The sequence below is a fragment of the Prionailurus viverrinus genome, chromosome C2, assembly GCF_022837055.1.
Source record: "Prionailurus viverrinus isolate Anna chromosome C2, UM_Priviv_1.0, whole genome shotgun sequence".
Classification (NCBI taxonomy): domain Eukaryota; kingdom Metazoa; phylum Chordata; class Mammalia; order Carnivora; family Felidae; genus Prionailurus; species Prionailurus viverrinus.
In genome coordinates, this window is record NC_062569.1 from 58,991,757 (window position 1) to 59,014,445 (window position 22,689).

A 22,689-nucleotide genomic window follows, 5' to 3' on the forward strand; every position below is an offset into this window, starting at 1 on the left:
TGGGCTCCTGGTGAAACATAATTGGCAACCCAAACTAGTTTATACAAAGAAACACAAGCAAAATTAAAAAAATAATAATAATAATTAAAAAAAACCTGTTCATTATAGAAATTGATTTTAAGTAAAACACTAAGAAATTCAGTAATAATTTCACAAAATTCTTAGTGAAAAGGGAAGTAGTAGGCTGATGTACCTCAGAGCTTGAAAGTATCTTGGTGGAGATGGCTGGAAAAAAATTCTGAGAGTATTCTCTCTGCATTACTACCTCTCATCTTTATTGATTTTGCTTTCTCCAAGAAGTCTTAGCATAACACCCAAAAACTAGAACCAATATAAACCTCCATCAACAGGTGAATGTAAGAACAAATTGACGTAAATCCATACAAAAAAAAATTACTCAGCAGTTAAAAAGGAACTAGCCACTGATAAATGCAATGTGGTAGGCTGAATAATGCCCTCCATCTTCCCAAAAGATGTCTAAGTCCGAATCTACGATGAATGTTTACTTATCTGTCAAAAGGGACCCTGAAGGTGTGATTAAGCCAAACCATAAGAGACTTAAAAACTGAGGGTTGATGCGGGTGGGAGGGAGGGGAGAGAGGGTGATGGGCATTGAGGAGGGCACCTGTTGGGATGAGCACTGGGTGTCATATGGAAACCAATTTGACAATAAATTTAATATTTAAAAAAAAAAAGACTCTTGAGAAGGTAAGATTACTCTGGATTATCTGGGTGGGACTGATATAGTCCCAGAAGTCCTTATTAGAGAGAAGCAGACCAGAGAAAGGAAGATAAAAAGAAAGATGTGACCACAAAAGCAGAGATTGGAGTGATGAGAGGCAAGAGATAGGAAATGTGGGCAGCCTCTAGTTTCTTAAAGCATTAAGGAGTAGATATTCCCCCTGGAAACTCTGAAAGGAACCTCTTATGCTAACACCTTGATTGTAGCCCCTTAAGACTGCTTTTGGACTTCTGACCTGCAGAACTGTAAAATAATAAATTTGTGTTGTTTAAAGCCAGTAAATTTGTGGTAATTTGTTACAACACCAATGGGATACTAATACATAAAACAAAATGGATGAACTTCAAAGGCATCATGTTAAGTGAGAGAGAACTTATAGATGGATCAAAATAAATTTAGTGTTGGATTTTACATATGCATATGTCCATCCCTGTCATATCTAACCAAATGGATAGAGTAAGATCCATATCCATATGTTTCTGTTGTTTTTTTTTCCTTTTTCCCCAAATGTGATTATCCCTGCCTTCTCCTTTGATTATAAACCTCATTTCCAATATATATGCACCAATTTTACATTCTGAAGTTGAATGTTATATTGAGCCTGGTACTAAGAAAATGTCACCTGTATATTCAGGATAATTTTGTTTGTTTCTCTCTCTTTCTACTCAGCTCTTATTTTTTCTTCTCTAGTATATCTGCCTTCCATTAGCCTGAAACTTTTTTTCTAAGTCAGTGGTCTCCAAGACAATCCATTGGGTTAGATATAATACCTTACTATTTCTATTCATTTTTTTTTAATAAAAATAAGAAGGATTGGGGCACCTCGGTGGCTCAGTTGGTTTAGCGCCGACTCTTGGTTTTGGCTCAGGTCATGATCTCGTGGTTTGTGGGTTCAAACCAAGTGTTGGACTCTGAGCTGCTGGTGTGGAGCCTGCTTGGGATTTTCTTTCTCCATCACTCTCTGCCTGCCACTCCCCCACCCCTGCTCATTCTCTCTCTCTCTCTCTCTCTCAAAATAAATAAATAAAACTTAAAAGTATAAGAAACACTTATACTTACTGATATTTAATGCTACAAGATGGACACTGGTACTCTTTCTTGGACCGTTTATCAGATGATCCAGCATGTTAGCCTGGATGCCTGAAGGAAAAGTGAGCTGAGCATTCCATAGTAAAAGGCGGTTGATTTGCCTTTTGTGAATCTTGTCCACTAAATAGACGTAAGGATTTTATAATATTAAATAGTGAAAGAATTCTTGGTAACAAGAGGGATCGAGACCATAACAGTCCTCTGAACACATAGATATGTGTTCATATCTTGCAATTTTAGATGTTTAAAGGTTTGCTTGTATAAAGTATAAACAGGGGCGCTTGGGTGGCTCAGTCCGTTAAGCGTCCACATTTGGCTCAGGTCATGATCTTGCTGTTCATGGGTTTGAGCCCCGCGTCAGGATCTGTGCTGACAGCTGGGAGCCTGGAACCTGCTTTGGATTCTGTCTCCCTCTCTCTCTGCTCCTCCCCTGTTCATGTGCTCTCTCTCTCTCTCTCTCTCTCTCTCTCTCTCTCTCTCAAAAATAAACATGAAAAAAAAAGTTTTAAAAAGTATAAACATTTTTTTCTAATTTAAAGATGAGCTAGTAATTTACAAATGAAACTGTTTAAAATCTGCTGACATTTTATCACAGAAAGTAGCTTTGTTGTATAATAAGTAGAAAATATTTTCCATAAAATGAACACAACCTGCCATTTCAATACACAAGTGAAATTTTAACAATGGGTGCAAAAGTAAATTTTTTTTGGAGAAAAGTTATGTTAGACACAGTTTTAAATTTAAAATTTGGAGAGTTTTTTGTCACCATGAAATTTATTGGAAAAAGTGTAAGTTTGTTACCTAAACAAACAAACAATACCTGAGGATATATTTAAATTTAAAGCAAATTTTGCCATTCGTGATTTCTAGCTTGTTTAAAAATCATCCAAAAGAAAACTCCAAGTAGGTTTTAAGAAATATTTCTTAAAAATATTAAATAAAGCCTATTAATATACAAGAACAACTGACTGAATCATGGAGAATAAAATGTTTCCAGCCAAATTACCAAAGATATTTGTATACCTGTTGGTTGATATTTAAAAACTAGCAGCATAATTCTTTAAAGTTTCCCCTTTTAAGAAGCTCTAGGGTTGCCTGGGTGGCTCCATTGGTTAAGCGTCCAACTTTGGCTTGGGTCATTATCTCACAGTTCGTGAGTTCCAGCCCCGCATTGGGTTCTGTGCTGACAGGACAACTCAGAGCCTCAAGACCGCTTCTGAGTCTATGCCTCCCTCTCTCTCTGCTCCTCCCCCACTTGCACTCTGTCTCTCTCTCTCTCTCAAAAATAAATTAAAAAAACATTAAAAATATTTTTAAAAAGAAGCTCTAAAACAGATTTTGTTCATTTTCAGAGTATAAGAAATAGTTACTTAGAAATTCCTAAAAGAATGTCAGGAAGAAATTAAGAAAAATTAATACCTCTGTCTATCTTAGATGTGCAGTTTCTTTTTATATAACAATTCATTGTAATCATAACATATTTAAAGAAACTTTTTTAAATTTATATTTTTTCTTGAACTATGTATAAGTTAAACATCACTTTGATGCCGTTAGACTCATAATTTATTGCTATTTATGTTACTTCTGTACAAGCCTACCTCAGAGATACTGCAGATTTAGTTTCAGACCACTGCAATAAAACAAATGTTGCAATAAAACAAGTCAAATTATTTTTTTTTGTTTCCCAGGGTATATAAAAGTTACATTTTACACTCTACTGTAGTTGAGTGTGCAATAGCATTATGTCTAAAAACTGTTCATAGTTTAATTAAAAAATACTTTATTGCTAAAAAATGCTAATCATCGTGTGAGCTTTCCGTGAGTCATAATCACTGATCACAGATCACCATAAAAAATATAATAATAATGAAAACATTTGAAATATTCCAAGAATTACCAAAATGTGACACAAAGTGGACAAATGCTGTTGGAAAAATGACACCAATAAACTTACCTCTACCACAGAGTTGCCACAAACCTTCAATTTGTTAAAAAAAAAAGGGGGGGGGGAAGAAAAGAAAACAACCAGTATCTGTGAAGTGAAATAAAAAGAGGTATGCCTATATTTATAAACTACACTGTTATAAAATTGTATATGATTTTGCAAATCCTCCAATATGCATAGTGCCAGGCTAATATATGGAATAAATTAACATTAAATTATCTAGCTTCTGGCTGAGATCCATGTGCAAAGTAATTAAATAGAACCTCATCCCTTTCCTCCTCCAACAGTTCTGAGTTGTGGGCATAAATTAGACAAATACAAGATATTAGGAAAGGAATTAGAATGAAAAGAAGAACTACTTATATTGCTCCAATAGTCTCAATTTTGTATGTATTTTTGTTCCGTGCGAACTCTTCTGAGGGTCTATATACTGCTGAATTAAGCTATAGCTGTTTGTTTGTAGGGAGTAAAAAAAGTTGGTAATTCAAATAGAATTGTATCACTGCACTTCACAAAACGTCTATGTTTAAGAAGAGGACTTTGGCCAAGGACTTTCTCCTAGAATCGGGCAGTTATTTGTCTCATTCACAGTGGATGTCCTGTTATCTCCCTGTTCTAAAACACTGACATGCTTCTGAGGTTGGCAACTCTCTCCCCTATTTGTATTTAGTTTCAGTAATTGTGCTTGTATCTTCTTATAAAACAAATCTCATTTGATTACTAGACCAAATCAGCCTATTTGTGCACAGAACCCCAAGGGACTCGAATTTAATCCCTTGAGTATTTAATGTTCTTGTGAGTCAGGAGCACAGCTAAAGTAAATTGATGATCACAGGCACCAATTCCTAAAATTGTGGGTAGAACTGACAGATACACTCTTTGTTCTACCTAAAGCTTGTAGACACATTGTTTTTCTTCAGTAATCTCCAAGAGGGGCTGAGAGTGAACACATCTCAAAATGACAGTAGAAACATTTTAACCACTAGCAAGAGTGCATTTTGGGTGTCTTATTAATTCTTTAAAATCCTAAATTTAAATGAACAGCAATCAGCTGCAATTTCTACTCACTTTGCTTATTTTGAAATAAAAAGACAGCATGAATGGTCTCTATGGCTGTCTTCACTGCATAATCTCATTTGTGTATTTTGCCTTTTTCTTAGATTCTCTCGCTATCATCTGAAAGAGAGAAAAATGTCTTCTTTGCTAAACTACAGTTCCAATTCCAGTTTTTGTATTGTGCTTGGATTTTTAAATAAGTCTATATTCATATTTACTTTATCTTCTCCCCTTCTTGGATCGATAAGGAGTCAGGACTGATGATGACCCAATAGAAGCAGCATGATAGAGAGTTGATATTTACTATATATGTGAAAGGTAAGGTAAATGCTGATTACAAAATCCAGTGAATCTTGCAAGAAAATGGAGCTAAGAGGCAAAATCAGGCTTTTAGGAGACTTATGGGTGATTAGGGTTAAAACAGATTTTTAAAAAAAGGTAAGTTTGGAAGCATTCCATCAGCTTGGAAGTAAGTGGGTATAGATTCTTTTTATGCCATATCCACTATCCATGGGTTTGCCATCATGAGACCAGTTCAGGGGCATTTGACGTTTATTTTCAACTGGCTTTTATCATACTCTTGAGAATTTTTTTTTTTCAAATCTCAAGCTTGAATTCAAAGACGGTTCCTTTTGTTTTTATTTTTTAAATGATATGCAATCACTGGTATATGTTATAAATAACAGGTTGATGCTATTTCAGCTATTGCCCATAAGTGTGCACAGGTGTTTACTGGCAATGCTACCTCTTTTCAACAGATCAGTGAATCATAGTAGCTTAGTGCAATTCCAGATCCTCCTCTATCCTTTGCAGGTGGATTTGCTGTGTTGTTGCCAGGTAGAAATGAAAACAGGCTCCTGTCACTTGTATTTTAGAAATCTGTGGGCTTTTCCTTTGACCACCTCGTAACTAATATCTCAGGGAAGTGCTAACTGTGATCTCTTAATGCTACAGGGGCTGTATTGTCCTCTTGCCATAATGCCCAGAATTCAGGATGTATGTGGTCCCTACTTTGAATTTCTGGATCCAAATCCCAGTCTTGAATCTCCTGAACTACATCTTCCTAGGTCTTTACATTTGGCTAGTAATTAGACTTTTCAGCTTTCTACCAGTTAACTTTAGAACTGTCAGCTGCTTTTCCAGGAGTCTCAGCTTGTCCGATTTCATGCTGTATTAATCATGACTATGGCTGTGACAAGTGGCCAAATTCCAAAATAAACTCCCTTAAGCAAAAGTAAAGGGGAAACAGTGGTTTCTCATTGTGGTCAGCATGAAATAACCTAATGTTTTAAATACTTACAAGAATACTGGATATAAACAAAGGGATATCACCATTATCAAAAATAAAACTCTGTGTATTAACACATTGCCTTCATTACCCTCACTAAGCATATATTATGTGTCTGCTGTGGGCTTCAGGACTTTACAGGAAAAGAGAGAGAGAGAGAGAGAGAGAGAGAGAGAGAGAGAAGGCAAGATTTTCTAGTATTACGAGACTTGCAACCTAACAATGGAAGTTAAACATTCTACTGTATATAATATATTGTATGAGGTCAAAATATAAAGTATTGAAAAATATGAATTTAGTCTTAAATTTAAATTTACACCTTCTCTTAGAGTATAATAATTTAGAGCAAAAGATGTTTTTAAAAATGTTAAACATTTCCATTGTTTTATAAAATGCAAGATTTTTTTATATTAAGTATAATTTATTATCAAATTGGTTTCCATACAACACCCAGTGCTCATCCCAACAGGTGCCCTCCTCAATGCCCATCACCCACCCTCCCCTCTCCTCCAACCCCTATCAACCCTCAGTTTGTTCTCAGTATTTAAGAGTCTCTTATGGTTTGCCTCCTTCCCTCTCTGTAACTTTTTTCCCCCTTTCCCTCCCCCATGGTCTTCTGTTAAGTTTCTCAGGATCCACATAGGAGTGAAAACATATGGTATCTGTCTTTCTCTGTATGACTTAGTTCACTTAACATAACACTCTCCAGTTCCATCCACGTTGCTGCAAATGGCCAGATTTCATTCTTTCTCATTGCCAAGTAGTATTCCATTGTATATATAAACCACATCTTCTTTATCCATTTGTCAGTTGATGGACATTATGGCTCTTCCCATAATTTGGTTATTGTTGAAAGTGCTGCTGTAAACATTGGGGTACAAGTGCCCCTATGCATCAGCACTCCTGTATCCCTTGGGTAAATTCCTAGCAGTTATTAAATTCTTTTAATAAAGATTAAAATCTTTTAATTTTTTGAGGAACCTCCACACTGTTTTCCTGAGTGGCTGCACCAGTTTGCATTCCCACCAACAGTGCAAGAGGGTTCCCATTTCTCCACATCCTCACCAGCATCTATAGTCTCCTGATTTGTTCATTTTAGCCACTCTGACTAGCGTGAGGTGGTATATAAAAATGTGGAATCTTCACGAATTTGCGTGTCATCTGTGCTAATCTTCTCTGCATCGTTCCAATTTTAGTATCTGTGCTGCCGGAGGGAGGACAAATGCAAGATATTTTTACCATTATTAAAATGTAGCCTTAACATTCCATTTCAAAAGAAGAGACTTAAGATCAACAAAATTGAGTGGTCAACACTAACTAAATCAGTAGCAGGCTGAAGACTGAAATCTAATTTGGCTAACTCTCAGATAGTATTCCTTCAGCTAAAATTTTGCAAAAATGCAGGCACTACACAGAGTTAGTAGAGTGAAGATGAATTAAATTAGAGAAAAGTGGAGTTTCATTTCATATCATTAGAGAGAGAGGCATGATTAAGGTGAAGGAATAAGTGTATGACCTTATCTATGATGGCTCTTAACCTTAATTTTAAACTTAAAAATACATGAATCAAAATGATGTTGCTAATTTCTTAGGCTGGATTTTCTTCCACTATATTCACACAACCATAATTTGTTTTCACTGAACTGGTAAATATTGAATCTTTACTTATCCTGTAACTTTCCTTAGGAGGTATGGATAGAGTCCATTTTCCCTTGAAAATCTCATTCCTTCAACTGTACTCCAAACCTCAGGCTCACTTTCCTTTTCAAAGACATTGTGTCCACCTTTTCACTGTTTACTTCATCAATATCTTTCTAAATCATTTGCATCAGCATGCAAATCCATTCTGTCTTTTAAAAAGACTTCCTTTGAACTTATGTGCCTTTCCAACTTTTGTATTTTGTCTCTCCCTTCAACAGCAAACTCTCTCAAACATGCTGTCTGTGGTCATTATTCTTTCTCTCTATCCCTCCTTTTTTAAGTTTTCACTAGTCTGATTTTCATCCCTTGACCTCCTTTGCCATTGCTCATGCCAAGGTCATCAGTGAAGTGACCTCTAAGGGTTGACACATCCAGAGCTCACTCTTATAGGCCCAGTTTACTAGATGCTTTAATGAAATCAAATATTTCTGACCTTACTTGATACACTTTACTTATTGTGACAGATTATATTTTCCAAAGATGACTGCATTAATATTTCTCATATGCTGTTCCAACAAAGTGGCATTGAGAGAGATACTCTGTATTTCCTCACTTCTATTGAGAAATAGGGTCTATGTTTCTTCTCCTTGAACTTCAATGGACTTTCGAAAGAGTGTTGACCAATAAAATGTGGTGGACTTAGTGTTGCAAGGCGTGTGAGGCTACATAAGAAAAGGTGATGTGGCTTTCATCTTGCTCTCTCTGTTGTGACACTCACTGGGAATCCTGAGCTGCTGTGTAAGAAGTCCTGCTACCCTGAAGCCATTCTGGAGTGATTGCATGAAGTTGCTACAGATGACAGAGAAAGATGCTCTAGGAAGCCCAGGTATTCCAGCTCCTGACTGTGAATCTTTATGGTACAGACACCAGACACATGAGTGAGGAAACAAGCGTTCACATGATTTTAGCTTGTTGCCCCACACTTCCCCAGCTGATATTTAGTAAAATGAGAAATGGAGTAGAGTTCTGCTCAGGTAGCTGATTTATAGAAAATAAAATATGATTAGCAGCCTAAGTTTGGGAGTATTTTTATTACACAGCCACAGTAATTGAAACACTTGTTTGACTTCTACAATAATAGGTGGTCTGGATTTCTCCACTTTCACTCATTGCTCCCTCTAATTCTCTTTCATTGGCTCTTATTTCCATGATTGGCATTCTAATTAGAATGCTCTTGGCATGCCCATTATTTTCTATATACACTATCTAAATTACTTTATTTCATCATAGCCCATTTGTATGTAGATGGTTTCTTCCCCATCACATTGCATTTCTATCTCTGATGTCTCCTCTGGATCCTCTAAATTCTAAGCATATATATGAAATCGTCCCCTTAACATCAACACTGAGATATTTTTAAAACTTTTTTAATGTTTATTTTTGAGAGAGAGAGACAGACAGAGTGCGAGTGGAAGAGGTGCAGAGAGAGAGAGAGGGAGACACAGATCTTCAAGCAGGCTCCAGGCTCTGAGCTGTCAGCACAGAGCCCAATACGGGGCTTGAACTCACGGAGTGTGAGATCATGACCTGATCACAGAGTGTGAGATCATGACCTGAGCCGAAGTCAGTCGCCCAACCCACTGAGCCACCCTGGTACCCCAACACTGAGATATTTAATAACAATTCACACTTAACACATACAAAGTTGAGCCCTTGATCTTTTGTCCCTGTAAAACAGAAAATAAAATTTCCTCATTCCCTAGTCTTCCTTATTTCACTAAATATGATTACAATGTATACAATTTTTCAAGCACAAAATTCAAAAGTAAATTTTGATTCTCTGTTTTTCTTAACGACCACATCTAATCTATTTCCATTGATTATACCTCTATAATGGATCTCCAAACTTTTCTTCATTTCCACCTCTTCCCACTGCAAGCTGTCATCATATCTTTTTTAAACTATGGAAATACATCTTTAATATTTTCCTTTCTTCCAGTCTTACTACACCAGAGCCTATCTTCCTAGCATTAGCCAGATTGGTCTTTTTCCACAAAAAATCAGATCACATTACTTATCTGACTCAAAGCCACTCAATGTCTTCTCATATGGGCAAATTTTATTTTCTAAAGATGGCCCCCACATTTTGCTCTTCTAATGTGACTTGATACTTGTACCACTTAAAGGTGAAAGTCTAGGGGTGCCTGGGTGGTTCAGTCAGTTAAGCATCCAACTTCAGCTCAGGTCATGATCCTGCAGTTTGTGAATTCAAGCCCCACATTGGGCTCTGTGCTGACAGCTCAGAGTTTGAAGCCTGCTTCAAATTCTGTGTCTCCCTCTGTCTTCATTCCTCCCCCTCTTTCACTCTGTCTCTCTGTCTCTCAAAAATAAACATTAAAATTTTTTAAAAATTTTTTAACGTTTATTCATTTTTGAGAGACAGAGAGACAGAGCATGAGCAGGGAAGAGGCAGAGAGAGGGAGACACAGAATCTGAAGCAGGCTCCAGGCTCTGAGCTGTCAGCACAGAGTCCGATGGGGGGCTCGAACTCACGAACTGTGACATCATGACCTGAGCTGAAGCCAGACGCTCAACTGAATGAGCCACCCAGGTGCCCCAACATTAAAAATTTTTTAAAGATAAAAGTCTATGTCCCCTCCCTGTAAGTCTGGATGGCCCAGTGATTCCAGTGGAAGATACTCTACAGGTGATAAAATCAGACAAAACCATGCCTGGCTCTCTTTGGACACTTGCTTTTGAACCTAGTCCCCATGCCTGAATAAACCCAAGCAGCCCACAAAGAGACCAATATGGAGAGGAACTAAGGCCTCCCCAGCCTCAGCAAAGTTCTCAGCCAACTTCCAATTACTAATTTGCCAGCTATGTGAGTGAGTCATCTGGACATCTAGAACAGAGATGGACTGTCCACATCAAGTCCAGCTGAGATTACAGAATGATGAGCGAAAGAAATTGTTGTTGTTGTTTTAAGTCATTAAGTTTTTGGATAGATTTTTGTTTGTTTTTTAATACTGTAATAGAAAATACTGTAACAGATTTTGGTACCTAAAAGTGGGATGCTACTGTAAAAATCCTAGACCATGTAGCATTGGCTTTGGGACAAGCCATAAGAGGAAGCTAGAAACCTTGATGAAATGTTAGCAAAAGCCTAAAATATTTGTTTCTGACAGCTCAAAGGAAAATAAAGAAAATGTGATTGGAAGATGTTTGTAGTAATGGAAATTCTGGCAACAGTATTACCTGAAGTAACATAGAAAATAGGAAATGTTCCAGTGAGCTCAATGATCAAGCTAAGGAAATTTTCAGGCAGAATATTCAAAGTGTCATCTAGAATTTTTTCATTATCTATGATATAATGTGAGAAGAGAGAAATAAGCTAAAAATGAACTCTTAAATATAATGGATCCAGAACTTTCCTACTTTCAAAATAAATCTTATTTCTCTTCTCAAATCTCTCTTGGTGGCAAATGATGCTCGTATTGAGGACTGGTTTAAGAGAGAAGATTAATTGTACTATAAAATCCATTATTAAGATCTGAGAAAGATATGAGGTACTTCCTCATAGAGCCTTTCAAATAGATAAAAGCTCTTCTAAGGATCCTAGTACTGTAATTTACAGACCTGTCCATTATAGAGTAAAGCTTATAAGAATCTTAAGGATGTTATTCCACAGCAGTGTCATGGTGAGTTCAAGGAAGAGAATGGCTTATCTGGAAGAGACTGATGGTTAATTTATGGTTATAGTGTTTTGTTGGTGGAGTGAATTATAAATCAATACACAAAAAGCACACCGAAATTGTTAAGGGAATTGTATCATCTTGTAATAAAAGGAAAAGAAACAAAACAACTTGAGAAGGGCTTTGAACCCTCAAACCTTGAGAAGCAGGAAGTAAGCTTGAGAAGGCTTAGGGAAAAGGAAGGTAGATTGAGAAGGAAGGACCAAGAAACTTACTCAGTTGAGCCAAGAGCCATGAAGAATAAATTCCAGAGAGTAGGGCTAAACTCTAATCAAAGAACTGGCAACATGTGCCTGGTTGGATTTCAGAATCTATATAGACCAGTGACTACTGTGTTCCTTCCGTTTCCCTGCCATTTTCAATGGGAGTATCTATAGCAGTTATCCAATGTCTGTCCTACCATATTACTTTGAGTATTTGGAGACCTAGAAAAATTATCTGTTTAGGTCAAATGTGTCACATGTCATCGCATCATAAGAAAGAGTGCTCAAAGAGCTGCATTAGAGTAACTGCACACAGTTAACATCCCCCATATCTAGATCTGATTTAGATATAAGATTCTTGACTTTGAGCTGATGCAATTATGGAATAAGACTTCATTCATGAGAAAGGAGATGAATATATTTCACATGTAAAAGGGATATAAATTATTGTAGCCTGAAGACAAAACTATGGCAGATTATATTTTTCAAAGATGGCTGTAACAAGACCTCCTGTCTCACTTTTTCTTCTTACATCTTTGATACACCTCCTATCAGGAGCTATGCATTTCTCTTGAACCTGGGCAAGATTGTGATAATGAACGCTATATGACTTTTGAGAACAGTCATAAAGTATGATATATCTTTCTATATCACTGGAATGCTTGCTCCTAAATCCTAGCGATTATGTTTGTATAATCCTAAGAGACCTGAGAGAACCATGTGAAGAACAGAGGCCTCTGGCCTACAGTCCTGCCTGAGCTCCCATCTAATGGTACCAACTCAGCAGTCATGTGCGTAAGTCATCTTGACTCTTTCAGCCCCCAACTGAATCCCTTCCAGCTAATGCTGATGCTGCATGGAAAACTTGTTTTGTGAGCAAACTATATTAGTATTTTGGTTTAAGTCACTAAGTTTTAGATGCATAGTAGGTATTCCACAAATATTGTTGAGTGAAAAAAAGGGTGGAAGTAAATGTTAATTCAGTTTTATATTATAGAGCAAAATAGAAATCTAGGACTTAATATAATATTGATTTCCTAGAAAAAATTCAGGAAATTCTTAAATTTTCCTTTTTAATGTCATGTTTGGAGTTTAGTGTTGAGCTGTTTAAAAACCCTTTTCCAGAGGAAAACATGTATAGGTTATCATTAGTAAAAGAGAAAGACTCCCATTTACAGAAATTTGGAATGTGCATCCTTTGTATAATAGTGATATAGCTTTCCATCTAATCAATGTGTAAAATAGAAAAATGATTTTAATTTATTTACCTGGACTTTACTTCTTTGCACTATGAAGCCTGGATACCTGAGTGCACAAGTATAGTTAGAATAATCTTGCTCAACAAGAATTAGCCACCTCTTCAGAGTCTCAAAATAGCAAGAGGAATTACCCTAGGAATATTTTTCCCTGGGGAGGGGATTAGTGCCTAATCCTAAAAGAATCAGAGTATCTGTTTATATCATAACATGATGTTTTCAACTTTCCTCAAATTTCCTTGGGATTTCCTTCAGATATATCCTATTGAGAGAGGCATTACCAGGTCCTTCAGGTTTGAGAAGCATGGAGTGCAAGTCATAGCCTTAGGCCAGTAGACGATCTTCTACTTTGATCATCCATATCCCTGCTCTAAACAACCTCTACTGTTGGCCCTTATACAGAATCTCTTGGGATTAGTAATTGGTAGACTCTAAGTGGCTCTTATTTCTTGCTCATTTTCTTACTCCTTTTAATAAAAGTGGGAGGTTGGACCTTCAATACATGTTGTGCTTATGTCTTAACCCTGTTAGCCTAATCACAATGCAATTCCACTTAAGCACAGACAACAGCAACAGTAATAATTACTTAATTCTAATTCCTAACTCATTGTAAAGCCGGCCCACACTTTTAGTAATCAATTTCTGAAGCACATAATTAATAACATATGTTTAGCTTATCACAGTGCCTAACTCTCTTTGATGAACAAAAAGATAATATTCACTTGTGCTTACTTTATAGTTTCATAAGATGTCCCATTAATTTCCATACTATTTCCTTAAGCATTATGTACAGTTACTTTCTCTATTACCTGCTTCCCACTGTTGATTCCTTATCTTTTTCTTTACACTCCTGCTTGGCCTTGTTCCTCTATCAGTGACAGCTCCTCTGGTGATCTAGCTTCCTCTTCTCTCCTTACCCTCAGATAGTCTCAGCATCTCCCATCATTCTCCACATATATTATTTGGCTTATGCCATAGTATATTTGTAAAATACATAAAAGATTGGTAGTATTTTTATTTTACAGATGATGAAACTGAAGTACGGAAGATAAATGACTCCCCAGAGGCCATGATTTGTGGGCCTTGTAGTGGGTTTAATGGGAGGAAAGCAGAGGTGAAATGCCAAAATAGAGAAGTTAGTGAGAGCTGAGATGAGTGATAGAGACCTAAGAAAGATGGAGTTAAATGGTCCAGGGCATGAAATGACCTGAGGAACAGTAGATATAAAAAGAGGGGAGACCTTAAAATTGATGACTCCTCTGTCCTGATAACTTCAAGGTGCATTTCAATTTGAAATCTCTATCACCTCATTGCATGGGGACAGATGAAAAAAACACATACGGAGCATTTATCTCTTCCTTGAAGCTTCTCAAATTCATAAAATTTCTAAGATATTGAGAGAAAAATATCATCAACATGTTTAGTTTTGTATCATTTATTGCCATTTCTCTTTATCTCTTCAAATACATTTTGTACATTTAATTTCAGGTATTATTTAATCTTATCTACCTAACATGATATTGTTTAGCTGACACATTGTATTTATTAAATATTAATCACACACATTTTAATGCCCTAAAATTTTGCATTTATTATACTTTACCTATTTAGGGGGAAAAGTGACTTCATATCACTTCTGTTAAGACCAAGCCCCTCCTATTATCAACTGCATGATAATATCATCAACAGTGAACTTAAGGATGATATTACTCCATTTGCTTAAAATTTATCAGTTTCCCCTGGTCCTCGTTGTTAGCTTCAAGGTTAGGTCTCTGTCCAGTCATTTAGTCTTTCTTATTTACAGGGCCAATCTGAAGAGCTGCAGAATTTCTATGTGATACAAATCCAAGGGGTGCCTCTGGCATTCTGAAGTGCACCAGCTGCAAACTATATCTGATGATTCTGCCTCAGTTCCATATAGCATAGTTTCTATTAGGGTCTTCAGCAGAACAAACTGTAATTACTACAAAGAGAAAATAAACCTATACTTGCTAAGGCACAGAAGATTCCTTTGATGAGTGTCTTCTGTGTTATAGACAAGGTAATGAGGCAAGCTGTGTTATAAATGTTGGGAACTAAAGAGTGAATAGTGCAGCTGAAGCCTCTCTCTCATAGAGCTTATATTCTAGTATGAGGAGGAGCAGAAAATAGTAAAATAAAAACAGAGAGGAAAAAACATTGGAGACTAATAAGTTCTATGAAAGAAAATAAAGGAGTATAATGAGATAGACAGAAATGGATGCTGTTTTAGAGAAAAACTTCTCTTAGGAGTGGAAATATAGGAAGAGAAGCTACTCTGTAAGAAGATACGTAAACAGAAATCTGAATGAAGTGATTGAATTTACCTGCCATGCAAGTACGTGGAGGAATGGTTTTTCAGGTTGGGGAATAGTAAATGCAAATGCCCTGAGACAAGAGTGTGCTCACATTACTTTAGAAATAGCAAGGGGACCGTTGTTGCTAGGGTGAAGTAGATAACTAGTAGAATGGGAGGAGATGAAGAACAGAGAAAATTAGAGGTAAGGCCAGGCAGTGGCTTATAAACAATAATAGGAACTGAGGAACTTACTCTAAGTGTGATGGGAAATCATTGAAAGCTTTTGAGCAGAAGAATAACATTATCTGATTTACCACTTAGAAGTATGATTCTTGCTGATGTGTGAATAGAATGAGGGATAAAAGGAAGTAAGCAATGGGGCAAGTTAGGAGACTACGGGGGTTGTCCATGTTAGACATGATGATGACTTCAATGGGTTGTTGGTGGTGGTGGCGGTAGAGGTGGTGAGAGGAGTGAAAATAAGAACATATGCTCAAGGTAGCTCTGGTTACCTTTGCTCTCTGGCTGCTATGCACTGAGGGATTAGATACAAGGTTATGCAGCATTTAAATCCTGAGCAACTAGGTAAGTGGTGGCACCATCTTCTTTCAGAGGGAATACTGGAAGACAACAAAGTTGAGGGCAGAAAATAATAGGAATTGATAGATTATGTTTGGAGATATTGAATTGAGATGCCTAAAGACATCCAATTAGAGGTTATTGTGGTTTATGTTGGATCAATTGAGCTAATCTGGAATTGTTTCTCCAAATTCCCTTCTCTCAATTATTGTAGATGGGTCATAAAAGATTATTTTGCATTACGTATGGAAAGCAGAAATGAAGCAGTGGTCATACTGTTTTCATTCTCAGAAGGATAATGCAGGAACTTTTGCAGTGCACACATGTGGTCACTGATCTGCTGACTCACCTTGCTTGTGTGAGGCAGCAGTCACTTCTCAGATAGTTAAGTATAGAAAAGAAAATGAATATCTAGCACTAGTGACATATTTTCCACTGTTTACCTTTTAATGGATAGATGGAGAGTAAGAATGAAGCATATTATTAAATAATGTGACAAGGAATTTAAGTCATAATTTAAAAAAAAAACAGTCCTTGGTCAGAAAGGATAACAAATGCCTTTCTACAAAGCTCTCATCGGTCCTAGAGCCTGGCAGGGGCTGGCAGCACCTTTAAGAAGCTACAGAGTGAAATCTGCCACAGTTTTGCTGGGCCTGTTAAAAATAGCCCTAGGTCAGACACATACCATCCATCAGAATTAAGTGGATCACTCAGCACCTGCTTCCTGTACCCTGTCTTCTGTTATTCCATGTGCTTTCCCAGATACTGACAGGTCCTTGGCCCTTGCTTCTAGGTGTAACAGTGATCTCTGCCCAGGAGGAAGGTAATAATCCCTGGGACAAGATATGAGAGCCAGGCATATATTTATCATCTCAGGATTGAGCTTCCATTGCTAATAATAGCTGTCTTGTATTGAGTCCTCATTCTACGCCAAGCTCTTACAGAACACATTCCAGATCTTATCTCATTTGATCCTGGCAACAGTGGTATAAAGAAAGTTCTAGTATGATTCCCATTCTGTATTTAAATAAATTTAGTTGTAAACAAATTAAGAATTTTGTGCAAGATCTCACAGTGAATGACAGAAGAATAAGGACTTGACTAGATGCCACCTGCCTTTAATGACTGACCTCACTATATTAAATTGCTCTCATGGGCTTAAGGAGAAGTTTCGAGCAAGCTTCTTTCTTGAGAGACCTCTGAGAGTATATGACCAGTTGCTTTGAAATTGAACTCAATGGCCCTTAGATTCATTGAAACCTTAAAGGAGGGAGAACCTGTAATAACTCTTGTGATGTTTCAAAGGAAATGAAGAGTTTCTATTTTGAAATAGGACTACAGATACATCTTTATGACAGAATCTTTTATTCTAGAAAAATCGCTCAAATGAACTATATAATGAGATAAAAAAGTAGATTCTACCATCAGTGAAGTTATTCTGGACTCTTCAGTCGTAAAAAAATGTTCTGTGTAATAATGGAAAATATGGTCAATATCATACTTCTTTGCAGACTGACATTTCTGGGGTTTTTGTTGTTGTTGTTAAATAGGATAAAACTTGACTGTTCTAGGAAACAACAGCTTGTCCTGTGGAGAATTCGGAGTACTCACCAATGGAAAATTAGAGGCTGCATACCACAAGTCAAAGAAGCTGTTTTCCAGAGTCCTTCTGGGACCCTGGGTATAAGTCGTGGTGAGCTTGGTGGCAAAGGTGATTTATGGAGCTGGAAAACCAATAGCTGGGAAGGCAAAAGGTATGATCGGCCAGGAATATGTAGCCATCATGAGCATGTATGTATTGAAAAAAACATAACTGTAAATCATATACAGCAAAACTGTTAGAAACAGAACCTCGTAGGGGCGCCAGGGTGGCTCAGTTGACTGTCCGACTTCAGCTTAGGTCATGATCTCATGGTTCATGAATTAGAGCCCTGCATCAGGCTCTGTGATGACAGCTCAGAGCCTGGAGCCCGCTTCAGATTGTGTGTCTCTTTGTCTCTCTGCCCCTCCCTCACGCTCTGCCTCTCTCTGTCTCTAAAAACTAAATAAACATAAAAGAAAAAGATAGAACTTCACAAAATAATAGATTGAAACATTTCTAGTAAACAAATAATATAGAAATTTTCCCTCAAATATTCATAGAATGTTAGTTTAAAAATCAATAAAATGCAAGAAAAATTCATAGAAGTCATAGACTGGAAGACAATAAAATTAAAATTTAAAAGCAAAGGGGCCAGAATTAAATACTGTTTTGAAAATAAAGATGAATACTTTTCTTTATTATTTGTGTTAGAAAGGAAATCAAAACTTAAATTATAGATTATTTAGAAACGAATCTCACTACATATCAAATCATATGTTAAAAATCATACTCAAAGTAAATTTTATAGCATTAAATACTTTTTTAAAAGCCTGATAATAAATGAAATTTACATTCGTCTCAAGAATCCAGCAAAACAACAAAATAAACTATAAAAGAGAGAGAGAGAGAGAGAGAGAGAGAGAGACGGAACCAAAACTAACATAATGTGTAGTCATTATGTTAAATAAAACGATCTAAGCATACTTTCTTGTTTCCCTATCAAACAATATAGAGCACAAGCAAAAATAAGTCAGTCACTTGCTCTAGGAAATACATGCTCTTGGAAGATAAGACTGTGAACCACCTAAAATAGCTTTTTAATGGAGACTAATAGCTTGTTCATCAATACTCATTTCAAGACCCTCACTTCATGGTGGCCATCAATCCAAAATTATTATTTCTCAAATCCTGCCAAATTCAAGCTGGTTTCCCTCCCGGCAAGACTCACTTTAAAATCATCCAGTCCAGGCACTAAAATGTAATAAACATATCTCTTTCCTTCTGACTCACTTTTTGAGACACTACACTAGTTTTCTGTCAAGGTAGTATTCTTCTTTACCACATTAGGTCTAAAAACTTAGTTTTGTTTAATTGATGTCATTTCTGGAAGCATTTTAGAAAGTTAACATTCAATGGGAGAAAAAATCCATAAAATTAGAAAAAAATTTGAATGAGGTAAAGTGACAAATATTTTTCACAGAATTCCAAATAATATATGGGGATACTCACTCTTCAGGATGTGGGACCTAATTCTCTTCTCTTCCCTGTATCTCCCCATTAAAGATGTGCTAGACTTGCTGATGTCTTTCAAAGGAGTATATAAGGAAAGGGAAAAAATGGTAAATTTACAGTGGAAGAATCTTAGCCAAATGATGAGGGTTAATGTCACCAGTGATGCCATGTGGGCATCGTTACCCCCTGATATGATGTGATAAAAAGAGTACTTTCTTCTGTGGTATTCCTTCCCCAAACCCAGAACCCCAATCCAAACTTGAGAAAAACAAGACATATTTATATTTGGGAATGTTCATCAAGATACCTGCCTAGTATACCTCAAGGCTTTCAAAGTCATGAAAATTCAGAAAGACTGGGAAACTCTCACAGATTGGAAGATCTTGTGGAAATAGAACAGTTTTAAATCTATAGGTTTAATGCAACCCATCTCAAAATGCCAATGGCATTTTTCACAGAACTAGAGTCAACAATCCTAAAATTTATATGGGACCACAAAACACCCTGAATAGCCAAAGCAATTTGAAAGAAAAGCAAAGCTGGAGGCATCACAATTCCAGACTTCAAGTTATATTACAAAGCTGTTGTAATAAAAAGAGTATGGTACTGGCACAAAAATAGACACATAGATAAATTTAACAGAATAGAAAGCCCAGAAATTAATTAATAATTATATGGTCAATTAATCTTCAACAAAGCAGGAAAGAATATCCAATGGGCCAAACACAGTCTCTTCAACAAATGGTGTTGGGGAAACTGGTCAGCTACATGCAAAAGAATGAAACTCTACTACTTCCTTTTACCATACATGAAAATAAACTCAAAATGGATTGACGACCTAAATGGGAGGTCTGAAACCATAGAAGTTATAGAAGAGAGCACAGGCAGAAATGTCTCTGACATAAGCCATAGCAGCATTTTTAAGGGTGCCTGCATGGCTCAGTCAGTTAAGCATTGGACTCTTGGTTTTGGGTCAAGTCATGATCTCATGGTTGGTGAGTTCGAGCCCTGCATTAGTCTCCATGCTGGCAGTGCAGAGCCTGCTTGGGATTCTCTGTCTCCCTCTCTCTCTGCCCTTTCCCTGTTTCCTCTCTCTCTCTCTGTCTCTCTCTCTCTCTCTCTCTCTCAAAATAAATAAATAAACTTTTTTTAAAAAAAGAATGGAAATGTAATGAAAGCCATGAATTTGTTTAAATGTTGGAAATGAATTATTTAGAGTGGTGGGATATCTCTGGCAGAGAGCTAACACACTATACAGTTACATTAATTAAAACAATATAGAAGAAAAGTGTTGTTTATGGATAACTACAGCCATGATTAGTTGCTAAATGACAAAAAACATAGTAAAGTATGTATTAATAGCCATTATGTATTAATGAATTATGAAATCAGTGAGAAAATATTTAAACAACATACCAGAGCAGTGAACAAAGAAAGTGAAAGTGTGTCATAGAAGGAAAAATAAGTAAGAGTAACAATCATGAACAAGATAAACTGTTGATAAGGAAATATATGTGAAAACAATGAAATACAGAATTTCTCTAGGAGGTTAACTTAAAAAAAAAAAAAAACAATGATTGGTGAATGTGACAGTGTGGGGAAGCATACACAGTTGATGTAAAGCAAATTGAAGGACAAAGTACTTTCTCCTACCAACATTTGAAATGTGCAGATGCTTTGTCTCAAAATTTCCACTTGCAGAATGTAATCCTATAGAAATTCTCCCAGTTAGCTGTTAATGATTGCATCATTTTTAGGAAAGAAAGAAAATGAAGTCCTCTCATTTTTTATTAATATGAGGATGGTTTAATAAAGTGAGGCTTACTTGCAATTTGGAGTAGTTGGCTACTGTAAGAATGAGATGGTCTGGTGTGCAAGGAAGGCCATGGCACTTTCTTTGTGGGATTGAGAAAAAAAGCTGCAGAGCAGTATACATAGTCAAGTTTAATTTTGTGAAAGTAAATATATTCTTGTGTATTTTTCCTATCACCCAGTATGTACACATATACATACACATATATACTTGCATGTGCAAATTCTAAACTGTACACCTCGTGCACTCACAGATTATGACTAGTGTGTAAGCACTTCAAGGATAGGTATGACAAATTTACTTTTACTGTATACTTGTCATATTTTCAATAAGCAGTCACTTTTTTAAAGTTACTTGTTACATTTTATTTATTTATTTTTAAAGTTTATTTATTTTGAAAGAGAGAGCACAAGTAGGGAAGGGGCAGAGAGAGAGAGGGAGAGAAAGAAAACTAAGCAGGCTCTTCACTACCAGGACAGAGTCCGACACGGAGCTCGAACCCACAAACTGTGAGATCATGACCTGAGCCGAAGTCAGACACTTAACTGACTGAGCCACCCAGATACCCCCCAAGGTTACTTATTTTAAATTGTTGGCCAGTGTTACTGGAAACCTGATACCCTCCGCTCCCTGCCTTAGTAAGATTGGATGCTCCTACTGTTATTGTAGTAGTTATCACTCTATACACTCTATACAGGAATTTCTATTTAAGCCATCAACTGCAGCATAGTAGGTACATTATGACCACAAAATATTCTTAATGCTTAACTCAGTGTAAAATGATTTAAAAATGTTGAACAATGAAATGAATAAAAAAAGAATGAGCGAACAAATGATTCAACAGGAGAAAGAATGAATGGAAAAATAAAATCAGGTAACGGCAGAGGAAATAAAGAAAAATGAGTATGACATAATTAGAAAGCTACAATCTTCTGTAAAGGACAAAAAAATAAAAAAAATAAGTAAGCTAAGCATCAAAATTTAATTGGGCAGGAGTAGTAACTATTTGAAAGTAGTGGAAATTATTTACTATTTTTGTTTATTTTGCAAGCAAAATAGAACCTGATCATGTATATTATGTAATGAAACAAATTAACTTTGCTCTAAAATTGATTAAATTGTAATAACATTTATTTCATTCATTGGATTTCTTGAAAGCATTAGGATTTTCTTATAATTACATAGATGTATCACGAGTAGAAAAATTACTATTTTGCTGAAATAATTGAATTATCAGTTTTTCATAACATCTGGACTAGTCAAATTTAATATGAAAACTTATTTTTGAAAATTATGCACTTCCCTTGGTTATTTGTGTATTGGTTTTCTATTAATAGCTTTCAGTTGGCAAGAAGGGTCAGTACCTGATATGTTACACTTATTCCTTCTCAGGGTAATCATTGTTCAAAAGATGTGAAATGTGTGGTCCAGAAGCCAGAGTACTTAGAATGTATTACTAGATACATCCATGCTGACATGGGAAAGCTGGTTTGCTCCCATTACTAAAATATGTTACCTTACGCATTTTTTTTCTTCCAAGAAAAGTAGGCACATTCCTAAAAATATAGCCCTGAAACTTTCTGAAAATTTATTTTTAAGAGAGAAAAATGAAACACTGGCTTTAGGAATGGTGATTGTTTCTTTTTCAGTATTTTATAAGCTGGTTAATGTAGGGCATTGTGAGTTCTTTGGGTTTTGTTGTTGTTGTTGTTGTTGTTGTTGTTGTTTTGGTTTTGTTTTTTGTTTGTTTTACCTATACAAAGCCTGTCTTTTTTACTTCAGGTAGATTTTGTTCAACTTGTTTAAATACTAAACTGTTTCTGTACTGGAAATTTTTATTTGTCCTTTCAGGTTTTTTTTTTTTTTTTTTTTTTTTTGAGTAGTAAATTAGTGGCATTAGGTTCCCTTTTT

The 22,689-nt window shown here is 36.2% G+C and overlaps 1 pseudogene; it reads right to left on the minus strand.

Annotated features, from left to right (window-relative positions):
* Positions 1 to 7,246: 7,246 nt before the first annotated feature.
* Positions 7,247 to 7,340, minus strand: LOC125175848 (uncharacterized; annotated as a pseudogene).
* Between the last annotated feature and the right edge of the window lie 15,349 nt (positions 7,341 to 22,689).